Below are 22,075 nucleotides of genomic sequence, written 5' to 3' on the forward strand. Positions count from 1 at the left end.
AAATATTTATGAAACAGGTGGCTGAATTTGACCAAGAGAGTGTATTTTGCCAATCCCTGCTCCAAAATCTAATCTGAGTTCTACCCCGGCAGGAATTTGTGTCTGTTTTGATATGTAATATTTCATAAATATTTGGTGAATGGATTATACCCCTCTAAGACAGGAACTTTTCTAATGTCCATTTTACAAAAAAGAAAATCTGAAACACAGAGGTTAAGTAGCTTGCTCAAGGTCACCAACTGGTAAGTGACAAATCCGGGATCTAAACCCACACAGCCTGGCATCATAGCCTGGACTCTTAATCACCACACCATGCAGTGATGGCACAGAGGAGAAGGTCATCAGCTATTCTCATTGGAGTCCAGAGAGGTTATTTTAACTGGTTCCTGAAGAACGAAGAAAAGATGAGGGGAGGGAGAGGCTTTGCATTCTAGAATGTGGAAACCGCAGGTCTACAAAAAACAGATGTTTGACACAAAATGGCATTATGAGCAAACTGGCAGCTAAATAAGAAAGTTGCTAGGGAATGCATTCACTTTTCAGTCATTCACATGTCTGGACACAGGGTTTGAGATGGAAAGTGATGGAGATGAGGCTAAAGAACTATGCCAGGGGCCATGTGTGACATGTGAACAGTTTGGAGTTTAATTTGGTGGCAGATGGGCTACTGAAGTGTTTTGAGCCTGGGAAAGAATGACCGTATTTGCATTTTAGGTCAATTTTTAAATTTACATTTTATTTTAAAATTAGATCATAGATGCTTATTGTACAACACTTACAACATGAGAAAGTCTTCCTCCATCAGCCTCCAGCCACCCAGCCCCTTGTCCCAGAGGCACCCCGTTAGACCTAGTTAGACAACTTTCACTGTAGTGGGAAGAATGAATTGGGTCAGGGTGAGTGTCTTTTCATCTGCTCTGGTTCCATCAGGTCTCTCAGAAGTTACAGCTCCTGTCTGGTGACCCTGTTCCCTTGGCTTCCCCAACTTGTGATAGTCCTCCTCCTCTCAGGCTTCCTTGAAATAGTGTCTCAATTAATAGCCTTGTGCTGGTGTTTTCCCAACACGATGTATTCTCAGTGGGGGCACTGTCACCCTCAAAGAGGCAAAAAATGGTTCGTGAGGGACAAAACCAACTTAGATATTAAAATGATTGTGAGCCTTGAAAGCTCAACCCTACCCAACAAAATCTTACCTGTTAGGGTGGATGAAAATGAAAACAGGTTGAATAAGATTGCCCTATGCCTTTAAAAATAGTTCTATTAAATCTTCAAATAACTTGAGTGTGCATCTCTTTCTCTCTCAGTGCCAAACTGATAATGGATAGTGGTGCTCCATGGAGGCTAGTCCCCCAGGGTTCATGCTCAAGGAGAAAAAGGCAGTTACTGTTTTGGTAATAAGCACAGATGGCTGGGATTCAAATCCTGGCCTTGCCGTTTACTAGTTGTACAACCTCACTGAGCCTCTGCAAAATGGGTAAGGCAGGTAATCAACTTTTTTTAAAAAAGATTATTTATGCATACAAGAACTGGGGTACAAGCCAGAGGTGCGGGGAGTGAGAGGATTCATCAGAGACAGAGTGGGGAACAGAACAGGCAGGCTGACTGAAATACACTGCTGAGGGGAGCAGTGGGTGAGATAGGAGAGGTCTGCTGTGCCATGTGGGTAGCTCCCTGGCCAGCCAGGGATGGAACTCATGCTGCAGAGGCTGTAGACAGCTTCACAGTGCTGCTTAATTAACCGCTTGCACCACCAGGGAGGCCCTGATAATTAACTTCTGATGGTTGTAAGGATATCCCTCAGTGTGTGTTGTTTGGCCTTCAGAGTCGGATGATAAGCACTTCAAAAGAGGAGGGGGTTTTGCAAGAGGAGGAAGAGTAATTAGAGGTGGGAAGGTGGCATGTAGAGAATGCCAACTCCTTTTCCCATCTCCAGGAGTTATGGGATGTGGGAAAATAAAACATGAATTTCTAGAATTGAACAAAGGAAGAAAATTCCTGAGGGAATGCAATCACTTTGCAGTTAAGGCAAGGGGGAACTAGGAGGTTAAAAGTGGGGAGGAAATTATTTGCAATTAAATGGAGATTCCTGGGGTACAGAGGAAAGACCAGGAGAGGAGGGCCAGAAGCTAGAAAGAAAGCCCAGAGCAGGATGGCAGGTTAGAGACTAGGGAAAGGAAGGCATGACCTCGTCTGGGGCCTCCCTGGTGGCACAAGGTGTTAAGAGTCAGCACTGTGAAGCAATTTGCAGCTACTGCAGCACGAGTTTGATCTCTGGCCAGGGAAGGTGACACCAGGAAAGGTGACGCCAGGGAAGGTGACCAACATGGTGCTGCAGACCTCTCCTGTCTTGCCCGCTGCTCCCCTCAGCAGTGTATTTCAGTAGATCCGACTGTTCGGCTCCCCACTCTGTCTCTGGTGAATCCTCTCACTCCCCCTGCCCCTACACCTCTGGCCTACACCCCAGCTCTTATATGCATAAATAAATAAAATAAATCTTTCCAAAAAAAGAATGGTTTTCATGTTTCAATGACTTTTTTAAATGAGAATAAAAATATTCATAAAACATGAAATTGACATTGAAATTCAACATCAGCTCCCTTAAACAGAGTTTTATTGGCTCACGGCCGTGCCCATTCATTCACCTATTGTGTAGTACTGCTTTCGCACTATGATGGCAGAGATGAGTAGTTGAAACAAAGATGAATGACCCACAAAACTAGAATATTTACTATCTGGACCTTTATAGAAAGTTTGCCAGTCCCTGTTCTCACACATTCTTAGTCTATAATGTGACAGGGAAACGGCCCCAGGAGCGATTACGTTGGAAGGTGATAAACGATGAAAGCAGGAGAGGCATGGATGGAATCACGCGGCCTCCAGGCTGTTTTTGGATTGTGGGTACCAAGATGTTCCCTTAGAACAATGCAAGACTGTCAACCTGGATTCCAGCCACCATCTCTGGCTTATGAGGAGCTAAGTGTGGTAGACATTGCTGGTTGCCCACACAGTCTCCATTTCTTCTTTTATTCCTTACTAACAGGAGCCTGGTAATGTGTCCTATTAAAAACAGTGATCTCAAATAAGACAAATGCTCTGAAAATGATGGGGACATGTCATAAACCAGTTTAAAAGATCTCGTGGAGAATGTGTAACAATTTGAGCACCAAAAAAGAAAAAAAAATGATAGTAGTGAGTGGATTGCAACCTATTGACTGAACTAAGATTTTGTAAGTCCATACTGAAACAAATAAATGGAAGAAGAAAAGTTCTTCCATATGATAAAAGGCAAACTAATAAATTATAGAATAAATGACAGCATTTTAAAAAATCATCATTTTGTAATCACCATGTCGTTCCAGATAAGAATCATCAATGGCTGCTAACACTAGTGCGTGGAAGTTTGATGAGAGACTTATGAACAATCTCAATGCATAAATTACACAGATTCTTATTAATTCCAAAGGGTAACTTTGTAATAGAGAAATCTGACCGTGATCACCTTACCACCTTAACAAAGTTCATACCACCAGTAACGGGACAATCAGTTACCTGCTTCCTGATATGACACACTGAGGACACCACGTCATGTACTCAGCCGAAAATGGGCAACCTGAATCATGAGGAAACAGCAGATAAAACCAAATAAGTGATATCCTACAAAGTAACTGGCCTTTGGTATTCAAAAATGTCCATCAAAGATGAAGACAGACTGAGGAGCTTTCTAGATTAAAGTACAATAAAACAACATGATTTAAAAAAAAAAAAGTATGACCCTGGATGGGTTCCTGACAGGCAAAAAAAATTTTTTTTGTAATAAAAGACGTTTAGTAAGGCCATTGACAAAATGGTGACTATAGATGAAATAACAGCATTGTATCTGTGTTAATATTCTGATGTTGGTCATTGTGTCATGGTATTTAGGAGCACCTGTAAAGCACTATGGTAAATGTTAATATTTGGAAATTTGGGGTGAAGGGGATACAGGACTTCTTTGTATTATTTTTGCAAGTTTTCTGTCAGTTTGAAATTATTTCAAAACAAAATATTTTTTAATAAAAACTACCTATTTCCCCCATGTACCCACACAGTGAATTATTCATATCCCCAGTCCTAATCAATGAGTTGTAGTTTTTAGTCTAATGGATAGAAATTCCCAGAAAACTATTGTTTTTTTCTAGTAAAAGGGGAGACAAACTTGGCCGATGCCTTTGTCCTTTGCCCTTGCCTTTGCCCTTCTGCCTACTTGGAAGGAGGTCTAATGCTTGGGTGTGTGGAACAATCATTTTTTTTAAGATTTTTTTTTATTTATACATACAGGAACTGGGGTATAGGCCAGAGGTGTGGGGGTGGAGGGAGTAAGAGGATTCACCAGAGAGAGTGGGGAGCAGAACAGACAGATATACTGAAATACACTGTTGAGGGGAGCAGCGCACGAGACAGGAGAGGTCTGCTGCGCCATGTGGGTTGCTCCCTGGCAGGGGATTGAACTCATGCCATAGTGGCCGGCATTAGTTAGCTTGATAGCACTGAGACTTTAACCCCTACATCACCAGGGAAGTCCCTGGAGCAATCATCTTATACCATCAGGACAAAAGGAACTGGAAGGAGCATGAGTCTTGATAACTTCATTAAGCCCTGCCTGGACAACCAATCTGGATAGACTGATTGGTCTACTAGGTTTCTGTTATATGCAGCCAAAGACAATTCCAACTGAGCTGGAATATCTCAGACTCCCAATGGTGTTGAGAGTTTGGAGTTTGTGAGGCTTAAGTCCTCAGTCTTCTTCATAGGCTGTTGCTTCCAATTACTCCTGAAGTGTTGATGTTCTCTAAGTTTGGGTCCTCAGCCTTTTCCTCTTTCTATATGGTTACTTCTATATAGGTTACTTCATCCACTCCTACTATATTTACTCTGATGACTCTCAAATTACTATCTATAGCCTAGAATTTTCTCCTGAATCACAGACCAAAGAACCATCTACCTACTGGAAACCCATGCTCATGTCCACAGTTACTTCAGCAGTTACAAAGCTGAACTCTTCACACACACACACACACACACACGCTCCTCTCACTCCCTCCTCCCTCTCCCTGTCCAACCACCATCCAACTATTTTCTCAAGTCTGAAACTTAGAAGTCATCTTCTCCTCTCCCCGCATGAAATTAGTCATGTAGGTCTTGATGACTATATCCTAAATAGTTTCTGAATCCATTCCTCCTCTTCATTCCCATTACCCAGATAGATGCCTCATTATCTCTCACTGGTATTTTTTCATTAACATTCTAAACAATCTCCTGCCTCTGTCCTCTAATACATATGGCTCAAAAGCAGTATGTGTCCCTAATACATACTCCTATCTATAATCCTTCTCAAGTGCAAATATGATCAACATACTTCCTTACTTAAATATGTACTGTCACTTCAAATGCTTATGGTAATAGTTTCCTCTGCCCTACCCCCCCCCCTCCCAACTACAATATAACAATGCTTATAGAATAGTCTCTTTGCTGTTTTTCAGCGCCATGGCTTTTGATTGCCCTGGAATATTTGTTATATTCTTTTTTTTTTTTTAATAGAGGCATGTTTTATTTATTTATTTGTTTGTTTGTTTTTGTTTATACATGCACTGGGCACAGTCAGAAGTGCGGGAGGGTGAGAGAATTCACCAGAGCCAGAGCGGGGAGCAGAGCAGGTAGAAGGACCGAAGTACACTGCTGAGGGGAGCAGCGGGCGGCAGGAGAGGTCTGCGCGCCATGTGGGACCCTCCTCCGGTGGCCGGGGAGCAGCCGGGGATCGAACCGGCGCCTCCGAGGCCGCGGGCAGCTTCGCAACCCAGCGCTCAACCGCTGCGCCACCAGGGAGGCCCTGTTATATTCTTTTTAAAAAAAGATTTATTTATTGGGGCCTCCCTGGTGGTGCAGGGGGTTAAGATTCAACCTATGAAGCTGTCCACAGCCTCTGCAGCATGAGTTCGATCCCCAGCCAGGGAGCTACCCACATGGTGCAGCAGACCTCTCCTGACTTGCTCGCTGCTCCCCTCAGCAGTGTGCTTCGGTCGATCTGCCTATTCTGTTCCCCACTCTGTCTCTGGTGAATCCTCTCACCCACCGCACCTCTGGCCTGTACCCCAGCTCTTGTATGCATAAATAAATAAAGCTTTAAAAAAGATTGATTTATTTATGCACACAGGAACGGGGGTACAGGCCAGAGGTGCGGTGGGTGAGAGGATTCACCAGAGACAGAGTGGGGAACAGAATAGGCAGATCGACCGAAGCACACTGCTGAGGGGAGCAGCGAGCAAGTCAGGAGAGGTCTGCTGCACCATGTGGGTAGCTCCCTGGCCAGCCAGGGATTGAAATCGTGCTGCAGAGGCTGTGGATTGCTTCATAGTGTTCGACTTATCCTAGGCCCCAGGATTTGTTATATTAAGAAACCATTTCTCCCAGGTTCCAATAAAGCAGTGGTCGTTCCTTGTTCCAGTGTTCTATTACTGTACCTCACTTTACACATACCACAGATGACCTGCAATGTTCTTTCATTTGTAGCAAAATTAGATTTTATATACTAATTGAAATGAGGTGTCGAGGCCACTGTGTGTGATAGTGGAGCATTGGGCATTGCCAAATCCAACCAACACCATTCACATAGCCAATGTTTCAGTCTGTATGTGTGGCCCAGTTAGGTAAACTCTAGGAATGTCTATAACACATTCCTGGCTCCACACTGTGGGTGTCTTGTTGCATTAAATGCTTTTGAGTTAAGCAAGTCTGGGATCCCAGAACTGATTCCTTCATTTTCTAAAGCCAGCTGCTAGGGCTTGGACAGGATGGGTGATTGAGAGTTATCATCAGAACAGGAAACCAGGTTACCCACCTTTGGAGGTGCTTGCCATCAGCCCTTTTTTTTTTTTAAAGATTTATTTATTTGTGTATATAAGAACTGGGGTATAGGCTAGAGGTGTGGGGGGTGGGGTGAAAAGATTCACCAGAGACAGAGCAGGGAGCAGAACAGAAGGAATGACTGAAATACACTGCTGAGGGGAGCAGCGGGCGAGTGAGGAGAGGTCTGCTGTGCCATGTGGGTAGATCCCTGTCTGGGGATCGAACTCGTGCTGCAGTGGCTGTGGTGAGCTTCATAGATTGCGTCTCAACCCCTGGCACCACCAGGGAGGCCCTTCAGCCCTCCTTTTTAGTAGCCTTTCCTGATTTGTTCTCTGTCTCTAGCAAAATACTTACATTTTTGAAACCCAGATCAGATGGATGCGTTTAAGCCTTCCCCTACCCAGGTAGAGTTATTAGATGTTCCTCCTCGTAGCCCCTTAGGTATTTATCACACTAATGGGATTATTATATATTTGCATGTCAATTTCCTTGAATTTGGTTTTCAGCATCTGAATACAAATCTTACTCCTTTTTATATTACCCCAGAGAGGAGCCTGTTGTTGTCTGTGGTGGATTGATTAAATGAATTGGTGTTTCTTCTTGCACCAGGTGAAGCACAGTGGGAAAAGAGTTGGGACCTGGATGCTGCTTCCTGTTCCTCCAACAGGTAGCTTTTTGGCCACAACTCGCAACATTTCCTTCCCCTCATACCACCTGCCTTGGAAGAATTGTTTTGAAAATTAAGAGTCACTAATCACTTACTCAGTGTCTGTGGGTGCTTGGGTGATGAGATGTGGTAACATCACCTGAAGGGGGAGACCCTATGCCTCCTTGACACAAACAACATTGTAAACCCAATGTTACCTCAATTGAAGAAATAAAAAGCAAAAACATCCAGGCACTGTGGTCAGTTTTGAGTATAACATTGTCTTTTCTTCATAAAGCTTTTCAGTCTAGCATGAAAGACAGATAATTTAATAAGCATATTAGGTAAAATACAGTGAGGATTATAATGGGGAGAATTGGGCACCACACGAACATAGAACAGGGACAGAATCTAATCAAGGGCCAGGAGAGGCCTCCCCAGATAGTGAAAACTCAGTGAAGCGTATGCTCGGGACAGGCTGGAGATTATCACTACAGACGTGGCTGTGCTTGAGCTCATAGGAGGCAGGCCTCACCCTGTGGGACATAGGCACCCTAGAAAAGGTAGGATATTCATCAGATCCCACTTCCTTTGATGTTGCTGAGCAATCTATCAGGAGGACATGCCCTTCGGCTAGTGTTGGATGGATTTGTCCATACTCCAGCTAGTCTTGTTGTAACAGGGTGGTCCCCAGGAGAAGGGGAAATTCCAGGTACCCTGCCCCACCCAAGGGAGGGTGGAGCTAAAGAGAAGAGAAGAAGCTGCAGAGGGGACTGAGGAAGGAAGGAAGCAGGATGGAGCCAGAAGGAGCCCTCGAGGAGGCACATGGAGCAGAGAGACACATGAAGAAACTGCGCTTGCCTTTTGGTTGTGGACTGGGTGACAAAGATGTGGGTGAGCCTCATGGGGAGGTAACAGTGGCGGGTTGTGTCTTGATTTTGATGTAGCTCTTTTCCTCCCAGACTTGTCTGATTTTTTCTGATCTTTTTCTGTGGGTCCCCACTGAAAGGTGCTTTAGACTTGTGGCAGGCTTTGGGGCCTTGCCCTGGGACAATCCTGCTTGGGTGGACTTTTACCCATGAGGGGACGGGTAACTTTGGGTGCTTGATTTAGGAACTATATTCTTTGCCTTTCTGTATTGTTTACTAATTGTATTAAAGTTCCTTTTCATTAAAGTCTCATATGTTTTGTGTTGATGTGGTGGATGGCAGAACCTCTTTAGAGCAGGCAGGTTTGGGGGCTCTGGGGTGCCCCTCTCCCTGCCCAGTAACATTGTGACTGAGAAAGTGAGCCCTCCAGTTAAGAATATAAACCACAGGGCCTCCCCGGTGGCGCAGCAGTTGAGCACTGGGTTGTGAAGCTGCCCGCAGCTTCTGCAGTGCCGGTTCCATCCCCGGCTGCTCCCCAGCCACCAAAGGAGGGTCCCACATGGCACGCAGACCTCTCCTGCCACCCGCTGCTCCCCTCAGCAGTGTCCTTCGGTCCTTCTGCCTGCTCTGCTCCCTGCTCTGGCTCTGGTGAATTCTCTCACCCTCCCGCGCTTCTGACTGTACCCAGTACTTGTATAAATAAATAAATAAATCTTAAAAGAAAAAATGTTAAAAAAAAAGAATATAAACCACAGATTATATAGATACAATGGAATACTACTCAGCTATATAAAAAAGATGAACTCTTGTCATTTTTGAAAATATGAATGAAATTGGAGGGGATTATGCTGAGTGACATGAATCATGAGAAAGACAAATACTAGATGATTTCACTTATGTGTGGAATATAGAGCAACAAAAACAAAGGAACAGACAAAACCAACCAAATGAAAACTAGAAATCTCACGGTAGAACTGAGGCTACCAGATGGGGAGGGGAAGGATGGAGAGCAAAGTGTGGAGGGTGCCCTATGGATTATGGTGGAGGACCGTGGGTGCCTTGGTGGGAAGATTGATGTGATGACCCATACGTCAGATACAGTGTTGCATACCAACATTACTCAATTAAAAAAAAATTTAAAAGTAGAGTAATAGGGGCCTCCCCAGTGGTGCAGCGGTTGAGCGCTGGGTTGCGAAGCTGCCCGCAGCCTCTGCAGCGCCCATTCGATCCCCAGATCCTCCCCGGCCACTGGAGGAGGGTCCCACATGGCGCGCAGACCTCTCCTGCCGCCCGCTGCTCCCCTCAGCAGTGTACTTTGGTCCTTCTGCCTGCTCTGCTCCTGCTCTGGCTCTGGTGAATTCTCTCACCCTCCCGCGCTTCTGACTGTACCCAGTGCTTGTATAAATAAATAAACAAAAAAAATCTCAAACAAAAAAAAGAAGTTAATTATAAAAAAAAAAAAAAGTAGAGTAATAAGAATATGAGCCACAGAAATGGGAAACGTGAGGGGCCTGTGATATTTGTAGGCAAGGCAGCACTGTTGGCTTCTGCCTTGAGTGCATCCTGAAGCACACCACCTCCTCTGTAACCCCCTGGTCCAGGCCACCATCACTGGTTACTGACAAAACTGTAAAAGCTTCCAAACTGGTCTTCCTGTTTCTACCCCTGCCCTCCTACAGTCTGTCTGCACACATATTCCAAGTCTACTTTGGGCACGTTAGCTTGAAGAAGACAAGCAGTTTGCAAGTAAAGGAAGGGTCGTTGAAAGCAGATGGCAGGAAGCTGGTGATGGCCTGCAGGATGAGGAAATGCAGGTAAGTAAGTGCTCCCTGCCTACTACACAGCGGGAACATGTGGTACGTAAATAAACAAAACCAAATACGCCTTCCCCTGTTGTTTTTGTATTAAAGGGTTTTTAGATAAGCCCCTGCTGCTTCCCCTTTTCCCACACTCCCATCCTCCACATTTCCCACACATTCCCGGGTTGTTTCGGGCTGCAAATTTCCCATCTCTCTGCCCCCTCATCTCCTTTTCCTGACTCATCCCTCACAGGCTCTCCCAGCAATGCATGAATATATCCTATTATCTATCTATCAAAGCCAGCTCCAACCCTCATCATAAAGCCCCAGACTGGGGGAAGTGGGGGGTGGAGCCAGTGCCTCATTTGGTTAGCGTCTGGCTGGATGTGACCCAAAGTAAAAAGCTGGACCCTGAGTGTGGGTTTGCAGTGAGGACAAACAACTGACCCAGGACCTCAGCTTGTATTTCAAATCTTGGCATTTTTGAAATGCCAGCAAAGTAAGGAACTGAATTTCAACACCTTTTTTTCTTTTCCCAATTTTTATTTTAAAATATTTTAAGCTTACCATACAGATGAAAGAAAAAAAGGAGTGAAGTCCTTAGATTTCTCACCTAAATTCAGCAGTTAACATTTGCTTTCTCTCTCTATTCTTCCCCTTTACACCTCTTAGATTATTCTCTCTCCCCCCATTTCACCCCAATAAATCTCTTCAAAGTAAATTGCACACAGCTTGAGACTTCACTCTACTTTTTTATGTATTTCCTGAGAATATGTACATTTTCCAATACATTGCAATCTATCACACCCACAAACTTTTTTTTTTTTTTAAGATTTATTTTTATACAAGAACAGGGGTACAGGCCAGATCTGCGGGAGGGTAAGAGGATTCACCGGAGACAGAGCAGGGAAAAGAACAGGCAGACTGACTGAAATATATTGCTGAGTGGAGCAGCGGGCAAGACAGGAGAGGTCTGCCACACCATGTAGGATTCTCACTGGCCAGTCGGGATCGAACCGGCACTGCTGAGGCCGCGGACAGCTTCACAGCTTCACCTGCTGCGCCACTGGGGAGGCCCTACTGTGATTATTTTTTATGCTCAAATTGTTTCAAATTTGGCCAGTAGAGCTAACATCTTTAACATTTGATTATTTATATTGATAAGGTTATTACTACATGGCAAGCAGTTATTTTCTACTACCTTTTTTTGAAATGGGGTTTGGGATTAGATTTTAGATAAGAAATTTTAAGTGTTAATCAGGATTATATGTTTTTAGATGTGTAACCATTTGAAGAATTTCTAGTTGCCTTAAACCACATGTGTTCATGGAATATGAGTCAGAAAAAGTATAGTTAGTGGGAAAAGATGAAGTCCTAGAGGTGTCCCAGAAACTACCATTTTCATGGCACATGGAGTGAGCTGATACTAGAGAATATTTTCTTTTAATCTAGAAGCTTCCAGGACAATGCCAAGTTTATGGTTCATCATCAAAAGAGGGCTTCATAGGGCTTCCCTGGTGGCGCAAGGGGTTAAGATGGGGAACCTATGAAGCTATCCACAGTAACTGCAGCACGAGTTCGATCCCCACCCAGGGAGCAGCAGATCTCTCCTGACTCACCCACTGCTCCCCTCAGCAGTGTATTTCAGTGTACACTGTGTATTTCAGTGTATTTCAGTGTATGTCTGTTCTATTCCCCCACTCTGTCTTGTGGTGAATCCTCTCACCCCCACACACACCTCTGGCCTACACCCCAGTTCTTGTATGCATAAACAAATCTTAAAAAAAAACACAGAGGGCTTCATAGCTGTACACAACTGTGTTCAAACCCCCAGTTCTTTCCTAGCTGTGTGACTATAAATTCCTTCACCTTTCTTCCCTCAGTTTCCTCTTATACATAGTAGGAATATTGTTAACCATTATTAAGATTTTGTAATGATTTAAAATAAGGTAGTTTTAGTACTAGTCAAATAGTAGGAACTCAGAACAAGTCACTCCTCTTAAAAGGGAAGTAAAGAGAGGAACTAAGTCGGTTAAAAGCTTGTTTCATTGTAACTAAAAAATGTAAGTGAGCATGCTGCCCCAAGATGAAGACATTCTATATACATTTCCCTGCTCACACAAACCTATAGAAAATGTCTCTCACATACTGAAATGAAATCCATAGGGTAAGGATTTTTTGCTTACTCTTTTGACTTCTGTCTACATCTTAATAGATGCTCATTAGACAGCTTTGAATGAACAAATCAGTGAATAAATATAGCTTACCAATAAAATAGAGACACTACTGCTTATGTTACTCAAACTGCCTACCCCTGCCCTTCACCCCCTTTTCTAGAGTTGGACCCTTCTGATGTAAAATGGTGTGTCAGTCACCTACTGCCATTGTTATGCTGTCTAAAAAATTAACCTGATGCTCAGTTATTTAAAATAATAACCCCTATTGTAAACCAATGTTACCTCAATAAAAAAATTATTACAAAAATAAAACAATCATCTTTTATTCTCATGCTCATAGGTTTGTGAGTTGACTTAACTGACGTAGACTGGTCCCTGGCTCTGGGCTCCAAACTTCAGGTTAGATTTCATTGTTTCATGTGTCTCTCCTTGGACCAGTGACCACCTGGAGCCTTTGATTGGTTCAGTGTATCTCATTCTGGGACCCAAGTTACAAGGTATGTTGGTATGGGTATGGTGTCTTTCAGCTGAGATTAATTTTAGGTTTTCCCCTCATTAAAGCTGCAGTATGAATAGTCATTGTCCTGACAAATTCAGGAGAGTGTTTTCTTATCTTCTAGATATGGACATATCCACACATCTTCCCAAAGAGAAACGTGAATTCTCATGCAGTACAAGCTGCAAGAAATAAAAGAGGGGCCTGCCTGGTGGTGCAAGGAGTTAAGTCTCAGCACTATGAAGCTATCGGCAGCCACTGCAGCATGAGTTCGATCCCCAGCCAGGGAGCTACGTACATGGTGCAGCAGACCTCTCCTGTCTCGCCCACTGCTCCCCTCAGCAGTGTATTTCAGTCAATCAGCCTTTTTGCTCCCCACACTGTCTCTGGTGAGACACTCCCCCATCTGGCCTATACCCCAGTTCTTGTATGCATAAATGAATAAATCTTAAAAAAAAAAAAGAAGAGGGCCTCCCCGGTGGCGCAGCGGTTGAGCGCTGGGTTGTGAAGCTGCCCGCAGCCTCTGCAGTGCTGGTTCGATCCCCGGCTGCTCCCCGGCCACCGGAGGAGGGTCCCACATGACGTGCAGACCTCTCCTGCCACCCGCTGCTCCCCTCAGCAGTGTACTAGGGTCCTTCTGCCTGCTCTGCTCCCCGCTCTGGCTCTGGTGAATTCTCTCACCCTCCCACGCTTCTGACTGTACTCAGTGCTTGTATAAATAAATAAATAAATCTTTAAAAAAAAAAAAAGAAGAGTCATATACTTCCTGAACATTCTGAAGGGAGTTGACTAAATTCTTGGTCAACAGCTCTTGTTCTCAGTTCTCATGGGGATATGAGCAGGGACTGGTTTATTTCTTACATAACAAAATCATGGTAGGACAAAGGAAAAAATAATGTGATTGCAACAAACTTTTGCAGTTCTCCTTTGGTCCTCCATCCAAACCCCGACTTCCTCATGCAATCCAATACCCCCGTGATTTAAAACAGATGACGTTAGAGGTAAAGCTATTAGACAGGAGATCTCTCTCTCTCTCTCTTTTTTTTTTTAAAGATTTATTTATTTATGCATACAAGAACTGAGGTACAGGACAGAGATGCAGAGGGTGAAAGGATTCACCAGAGACAAGAGTAGGGAACAGAAGAGGCAGACTGACTGAAATACACTGCTGAGGGGAGCAGTGGATGAGTCAGGAGAGGTCTGATTTGCCATGGGGGTTGCTCCCTGGCCGGCTGGGGATCGAACTCGTGCTGCAGCGGCTGCTGATATCTTCATAGGCTGCATCTTAACCCCTTGCGCTACCAGGGAGGCCCTAGACAGGAGATCTTACAATCTAACTCTGCATTCCCGACTTACCATCCTTTCCCATTCCCAGGTATTCTCCCTTTCCAGTCCAATGTTAAGTCTGCCATCTCAGCTAAAATCTCATACCAGGGCCTTCAGTCTCAGTACTGTCAGGCTGTTGCCAGCCACTGCAACATGGGTTCGATCACCAGCGAGGGAGCTAACCCACATGGCACAACAGACCTCTCCTGTCTCGCCCACTGCTCCCTCAGGAGTAAGTATTTCAGTAGAGTCACCTGTTGTGCTCCTCACTCTGTCTCTGGTGAATCCTCTCACCCCCCGCCCCTCTGGCCTACACCCCAGTTCTTGTATGCATACAAAAATAAAATAAATCTTTAAAAAAATAAATAAAAATAAAATCTCATACCAGATTTCTAATGTACCAGATTATCCCTTTTCTCATTTCAATTTCTTGTTCAGTAAGAGTTTTTTCCTTATGTCTTTTAAGGAAGGTGCCAGAGGTGCGGGGGGTGGGAGTAAGAGGAATCACCAGAGACAAGAGTGGGAAAGAGCAGGCAGACTGACTGAAATATACTGCTGAGGGAAACAGCTGGTGAGACAGGAGAGGTCTGCTGTGCCATGTGGGTTGCTCCCTGGTCGGCCAGGTATTGAACTCGTGCTGCAGAGGCTGCGGATTCCTTCATAGTGCCGTGCTTAACCCCTTGCACCACCAGGGAGGCCCCTCTCCTATCTTTTTAAAAGATTTTTATTTTATTTTGTGTAGAAGAGCTGGGGTATAGGCCAGAAGTGCGGGAGATGTGAGAGGATTCACCAGAGATAGAGTGGGGAGCAGAGCAGGCAGATCTACTAAAATACCCCGCTAAAGGGAACAGCGGGCCAAACAGAAGAGATCTGCTACACCATATGGGCCTGCTCCCTGGCCAGGGATGGAAGTCAGGCCACCACAGAGTACTTTGAAGTAAGAGTGCTGATACTTAACCAAGGGAGGCCCAAATTTCTCCAATCTTAAAGAAAAATCCCATTTGTGATCTTGTATTCTCCTCCAGATTCTGCCATAGGGAGTTGTCTATGGGAATCTAACTAGAGAAGGTGAAGATTCCAACAGCAAATGGTGACCCTTGGGAAATAAAGCTGGTCAAGGAGGGGATGTCAGATAATGAGATAAATGTTTAATTGATATTAAAGGAAGCAATTAGCAATGAATTCGATTTAATAATTAAGTTCAGGAAGATTGCTGGTCAACATATAAAAATCAATAAAATATTTGTGTATGCCTGCAATAATCATCTAAAACCATAATTAAAATATAAATGAACATTCAATATAGTCATCTAGAACCATAAATTATCTAGGAATTATCCTCATCAAGAGTTTTGGACTGAGGGCCTCCCCGGTGGCGCAGCGGTTTAGCGCTGGGTTGCGAAGCTGTCCGCAGCCTCGGCAGCACCGGTTCGATCCCCGGCTGCTCCCCGGCCATCGGAGGAGGGTCCCACATGGCACGCAGACCTCCCCTGCCGCCCGCTGCACCCCTCAGCAGTGTACTTCGGTCCTTCTGCCTGCTCTGCTCCCCGCTCTGGCTCTGGTGAATTCTCTCACCCTCCCACGCTTCTGACTGTACCCAGTGCATGTATAAATAAATAAATAAATAAATCTTTAAAAAAAAAAAAAAAGAGTTTTGCACTGAATTATATCCATTTTCCCAAATTCCTATGTTGAAGTCCTTACTACCAGTACCTCTGAATGTTACATACTTGGAGATAGGATTGCTAAAGTGGTAATTAAATTAAAATGTGGTCATTAGGGTCAGACCTAATCTAATATGATCTGCATCCTTATAACAGGGAGAAGCAGTCATTTGCCAGCCAAGGAGAGAGAGACCTTAGAATGAAACCAATTCTATGGGTAACTTTTTTTTTTTTTTAATTTTTTTTTCTTTTTTTTTTTTTTATAGAGGCATGTTTTTATTTATTTGTTTGTTTGTTTGTTTGTTTATACATGCACTGGGTACAGTCAGAAGCGCGGGAGGGTGAGAGAATTCACCAGAGCCAGAGCGGGGAGCAGAGCAGGCAGAAGGACCGAAGTACACTGCTGAGGGGAGCAGCGGGCGGCAGGAGAGGTCTGCGCACCATGTGGGACCCTCCTCCAGTGGCCGGGGAGCAGCCGGGGATCGAACCGGCGCCGCAGAGGCCGCGGGCAGCTTCGCAACCCAGCGCTCAACCACTGCGCCACCGGGGAGGCCCATATAACTTTTTTTTTTTAAATAGTAAAGCTTTTTTTTATTATTTTAAGATTTACTTATGCATACAAGAGCTGGGGTACAGGCCTAGGTGTGGGGGGTGAGAGGATTCACCAGAGATAGAGCGGGGAACAGAACAGGCAGACTGACAAAATACACTGCTGAGGGGAGCAGTGGGCGAATCAGGAGAGGTCTGCTGCACCATGTGGGTTGCTCCCTGGCCAGCCGGGGTTGCGAACTCATGCTGCAGAGGCTGCATATTGCTTCATAGTGTTGTGCTTAACCCATTGTGCCACCAGGGAGGCCCCTCTGTGGGTATCTTAATCCAGATTTCTAGTCTCTAGAACTGGGAGAAAATTAATTTCTATTGTTTAAGCCACACAGATTATGGCAGCCCTGGCAAGTGAATACAGCAAGGATATAGAAAACTTCAATAACTTAGGTAAGGCTCTTCCTCTTCCCTTTGCTTCCTTTCCTTCTGATTTGGTTTTTAGCCTTTGGTGTGGCAGAGCAAGACATGCTTCCGTGGTTGGCAATGGGAGTCAGTGGCAGAGTATCAGGTTTTGGAACTGGTGCAAGCTTAGGTGGGTATGTGTGTGCGTGCGTGCGTGCGTGCGTGTGTGCGTGCGTGCGTGTGTGCGTGCGTGCGTGTGTGTGTGTGTGTGTGTGTGAGGGAGGGGTGGTGACCCAACAAGAGTCAGTTTCTAGGTGGGGTAGGGTGAGGAAAGTATCCAAAGACTTGCCCTGGCATATTCCATTGTCCCAGAAAGCAGGGATGTGCTCAAATAATGGGGACATGTCCAAAGGATTCCCACTAGAGAGGCTCCCAATAGCCACACTGGGGATAGTTTGAACATCGAAATAATAACAATGATGATGGATTATAACTCTTTGAATATAACAGAATTTTTTTCTATACAGATAATAAATAAGTTACTAAATTGAACATTTGGGGCCTCCCTGGTGGCACGTGGATTAAAGACACAGTGCAATCAAGCTATCACCAGCCACTGCAGCACAAGTTTGATCCCAGGTTGCCAGGGAGCAATCCACATGGCGCAGCAGACCTCTCCTGTTTCTCCAGCTGCTCCCCTCAGCAGTGTATTCAGTAGATCTGCCTGTTCTGCTCCTACTCTGCCTCTGGTGAATCCTCTCACCCCCCATACCTCTGGCCTACACCCCAGTTCTTGTATGCATAAATAAATAAATCTTAAAAAACAATGAGATAGACTCCTGGGGACTCCAAGGAGGGAGGAGGGGGCTCACATGACAGGAGTGAGTGGTTCATGTGGTAAAGATCAGTTACTTTGCAAATAGATGTTTGCTCTGCCATATAAATGGGTTTCTCTGATACAGAGTTTATTTCTGATTAAAAATCCTAATTCTGAATAACTCCAATTTTTATTTCTCTAGGTAGTTAAGGGAGTGGTAGAAGTTCCTCTTGAACCTGAAGTTCCTGACCTCACTTGAAATAATCCACAAGCCAAAATGACACGTCTGATAAAGGCGTGTTCTGAACATCTTGGGAAATCCTATCCTTCAGTTGTATATTTGAAATAGGTATTACGGCAGGTCAACAATTTACTTTCAAATGACTTCGAAGGGGAAAAAAACACTTCCTTGTTCTGTATATTCACAATTTTTAAAGCTTTGTGGTTATTTCAAAATTTAAAACAAAAGAAAACTCTGATATAGTACGTAAGAGATGATCATCATACATGGTCTGATGGGTGGGACCACTGGGGACAAGTATCCATTCTCCCCAAAGTAAACTTTGACTCTTGTGTTAACTCATTAGGAGCATCTGTCAAAGAGTTTGAGGAAATCAATTAAAATATTATTCTAAAATTTACATAGAGATATAATTCCATAAATAGCTGAATCAACTTTATATTGAAAACAATATATTATGTATATTATGCAATATGTTACCCTTAAAAATAAAGTATGAGTTCTTGCCTTGTCAGCTATTAAGTCATACTAAAAAACCATAGTAAGAGTAGAATGGTTTTTGGTAGGGGCTGATGGGTGATGGGAAGGGATAGAGAAGGAGGGAAAGGTCAGTTAAGGGTACAAACTTTCAGACTTTGAGTTATAAGATGAATGCGTTTTCTAGGTCTGTTGTTCAGCATGGTAACTGTAGTTCATAAATAATATTATACAGTATACTTGAAATTTTCTGAGAGTAGATTTTCAGTATGCTTACCACGTACACACACAAAGTTAACTGTGAGGTGATGCATGTCTTAACTTTTTTGATTGGTGTAATCATTTCACAGTGCATATGTATATCAAATCACCAAGATGAACTCTTCAAATATATACAATTTTTTATCAACTATTTCTCAATAAAACTGGGGGGTGGGAGGTGATGGTGATTGACTAAACGAATAGCCACAATAATAAAAGCAGAGTGGTTTTGGTGTAAGAATAGGCAATTGGGCCAATGAAACAGAATAGAGTTCAAGAGATAATCACCTACATACATGAGAATCTAGTTATATAATATATTACATAAAGCAATGGACAAAGGATTAAATACTTAATAGGTGAGTTTGTTTCACCTTATAGAAGAAAATTAAGCTAAATTCCTATCTAATACCATATACAAAACTGGATTATAGGGTGATTAAAAGCCTTAGACTGAATGGTAAAATTAAAATGTTGATAGAAATAACTAGTAGACTTCTTTGTGATCTAGAGTTAAGGAAAGATTTCTTTAAATCATGAAAAGCATAAATCATAAGACAAAAAGTTCAATAAAAGTCTGTTTCATAAAGGACACCATGGACAAAATTAATAGACAGCTGACAGAATGGAGGAAGGTATTATTTACAGTGTCTAAAACAAACCAGAGATTAATATCTAGAATGTATAATGAATTCCTACAAAACCAACAAAGACAGCTGCCCCAGCATGAAAACAGCAAGGTAAGAATGCGGTTTATTTATATGCGGGGATATGGGGCCTGAAGATGTTGCTGCAAGAGCCTCCCCACTTTCCCTTGCCCCTCAGCCTAGCAGAGTGGGGACCAATGAGGGTGTCCTGAAGAGGCTGAGTGCTGAGAAGTGTTCTGATTCCACATCTATAATGAAGGCAGCACCAACAGGATTTGCTGATACACGGAAGATAAGGTATCAGAGAAATAAAGGCATTAGGGATGACACCAAGGTTTTCCAGCTGGGGGACTGGAAGGATGGATTTGCTTGAGATCAGGACAAAGTAGGCTGTGCTGGAATGGGTTTGGGATGAAGGAAGATCAGGTGTCCAGTCTTGAATGTGGGAAGTTTGTAATGGCTAGTTCACTTTCGTCACTTAATATTAGGCAAACCACTTAATAGTTTCATAGCTCTTGCTTAATTTCCCTTTCTGTGAAGTTTTCGAGTCATTTTTCTTTTGCTCTTGGGAATCTTGTGGAATAGTTAGTCCACTTTCCGCAATTAACAGGTGAGGAAACTGAGTTCCAGAGAGGGAGGATGTAAAGGCAGGCCTGAAACCCCAGGTTCCCCTTCCTTTTGGGTGATCTTCCCTGCTTGTGGTACACTGCATCTCTCCTGCTTCAACCAGGCAAAGAGGTGAAACTATAGACTTCTGTTCTGTATAAAGTGGGATACAAATGCTAGGTTTTGTATCACTGATGTGTTGAATTATGGAAATGACTTCTTAGTTCCTTTGCAAATTCACCTTGTTCAAAAGATAAGGGCATCTGTAGGTCCTATAATTCCTGGCTCCCTGGTAATAATAGAAGTGAAAATGCAGTTCTTCTGGCACACCCTTGTTTAACCCTTGTTAAAAGGCAGGTTACCTCCCCATTCAAGTTGTCTTTCCAAACAAGTAGATTGTTCGTGGTTGCTGTAAGCATGAAGCCACCTGGTGCATGGGCACTGGGCTTGAACTTGGGCATGAAAGCAACCATTCAGGAATGCCACCTTGTCTACAGCTACACTGGAAATGCCATCATCAATGTTAATAACTAATATTTATGTCCCAGGCACTGTCTGACCTATGTCACTGGTATTCATTCATTTTGCCTACCAACCATCCTGTGAGATACAGTATTATTAACAGCAAATCAGTTTTAGGCACATGGAAAACAGACGGATTAAGTAATTTGCCTAAGGTCTCTCACTGGTAATTAGTGGGAGAAGGAGAATCTTGCTCTAGGGCCCAGACCAGTAAGCAACTTTGCACTGGGAATTTACTTCTCCAAATGTCTCTTCTTGTTTGTTTGTTTTTTGAAAAGATAGTCATCTACACTGAGAAGCAGGTGGGGAAATCCATTTTCAGTCATTCATACTGCCCTGTAATTTAGATTCTCAGGACATTTCCTGTCCACTTGAGAGTAGACACCTGTTCACTAGCAATTTGGACATTGAGAAGGAAACATTTTACACCCAGAATTAACATTTATGGAGCTCTGATTGGGATTTGATAGACATTGTGACATACATTAAAGAAACCTCCTAAGGCCCCTGCAATGTAATAATTAGGTTCTTTCATGTTGGAAAGGAAATGGGGGGGTCCCCAGACTGGAGATGAGTTTGGTCTCTGAGCATTCCCGGTGACTTCCCAAGATCCTTCATGCTCTTAGGAAGGTGGGGAGGCTTTCTGGCAGGGAGTGGCAGCGTGCTAAAACCAGACACCACAGGTCTGTGGGGCTCTGGGCCAGGAAATGTGCTGAGTTCACAAACCTTGATAAGGACCAGGACTGGAACCGCCTTCCCACCTCTGAGGCCCTGTGTCAGGGCGGAGGCCATTTCCACAGCAACCAAAGTTTAGTGCCACAGGCCATCTGAATCCTCCACCTCCCAAGCAGGGACATTTTTGTGCTTGAGGAAGAGACAAGAGAACTAGAACTAATTTTAATTTGAAAATGTTCCATGACTTTTGTTATTTGCCATCAGTCTTTCAAATACAAACATCCTGAATTCATCAACTTATATGCATCTGGAATTTGAAATCAAAGGCCCACCACGCCCTACACAGGCTGTTCTTTGTTTTGTAAATCTACTGTGCATTTCAGTTTAGTCTGGAAACTTCTTTGCTCTGGATCACTTGCTTTGACTTTTTTTCAGAGGCTAAAAGAAGGGGTGACTCTAGCAGACTGGTGTTTCAAGCTACAAAAATGTCAGCTGAAGTCATGGTGGATTTGCTTTTCTGAATTTAGGAACAGATATTATTTGTGAACGGACTGACTGACGGACAGAGAGGCCCAAGTGGAAGCAGGATGCAGCGATACAGGCTATGCAGTGCAGTGACTGCTCGGCCTAGCTCTTCTTTCAGAAAATCTCTCTGGAGGGGAGGCCTCAAACTGTGGATCATCATCCAGGCCTTGAAAAGTCAGCACACAACCCTCCTTTTGTAGGCACCTCCCAAAATAACTCTCAACAGGATATAGCTCGTTATATTAGTTCTGTAATTTTATTTTCCAAATGATGCTCGTCTTTGAAGCTTGGCTGGGGACGCTGTAGCTAAGATTAAACGGGTTCTGTGTTTTGTGACAATACTTCCTTAGATTCACACATGGCTTAAAATATTATGTATATTTTATTCTATCTATATTTGATCTCTTAAAACCTGGGACACAAAATATTAGGTTACCATCTTCCATCCTGTTATTCATCTCTCTCACTTGACATGAATATTAAGTGCCTCTTATTTGTAA

General features: G+C 43.7%; 1 long non-coding RNA gene across 9 annotated transcripts in view; it reads left to right on the forward strand.

Annotated features, from left to right (window-relative positions):
* The window catches only part of LOC119259006 (uncharacterized), a 28,873-nt gene extending 10,589 nt beyond the window's left edge, over positions 1-18,284 (forward strand). For 3 of the 9 annotated variants that reach the window (XR_005128371.2, XR_005128372.2, XR_005128373.2), the window contains exon 3: positions 3,360-4,194. This is a non-coding gene — a long non-coding RNA (uncharacterized LOC119259006). Of the gene's footprint in view, positions 1-3,359; positions 4,197-10,076; positions 10,212-12,713; positions 12,871-12,993; positions 13,259-14,244; positions 14,428-16,015; positions 16,077-16,786; positions 16,853-17,331; positions 17,624-17,823 lie in introns of those variants that run through there. The other 6 variants (XR_008554330.1, XR_008554331.1, XR_008554333.1 and 3 more) reach the window with 5 other exon arrangements.
* The last annotated feature ends 3,791 nt before the right edge of the window (positions 18,285-22,075 follow it).

This window comes from Talpa occidentalis, unplaced genomic scaffold, assembly GCF_014898055.3.
Source record: "Talpa occidentalis isolate TD23 unplaced genomic scaffold, MPIMG_talOcc4v2.1 talOcc4.5, whole genome shotgun sequence".
Taxonomy (NCBI): Eukaryota; Metazoa; Chordata; class Mammalia; order Eulipotyphla; family Talpidae; genus Talpa; species Talpa occidentalis.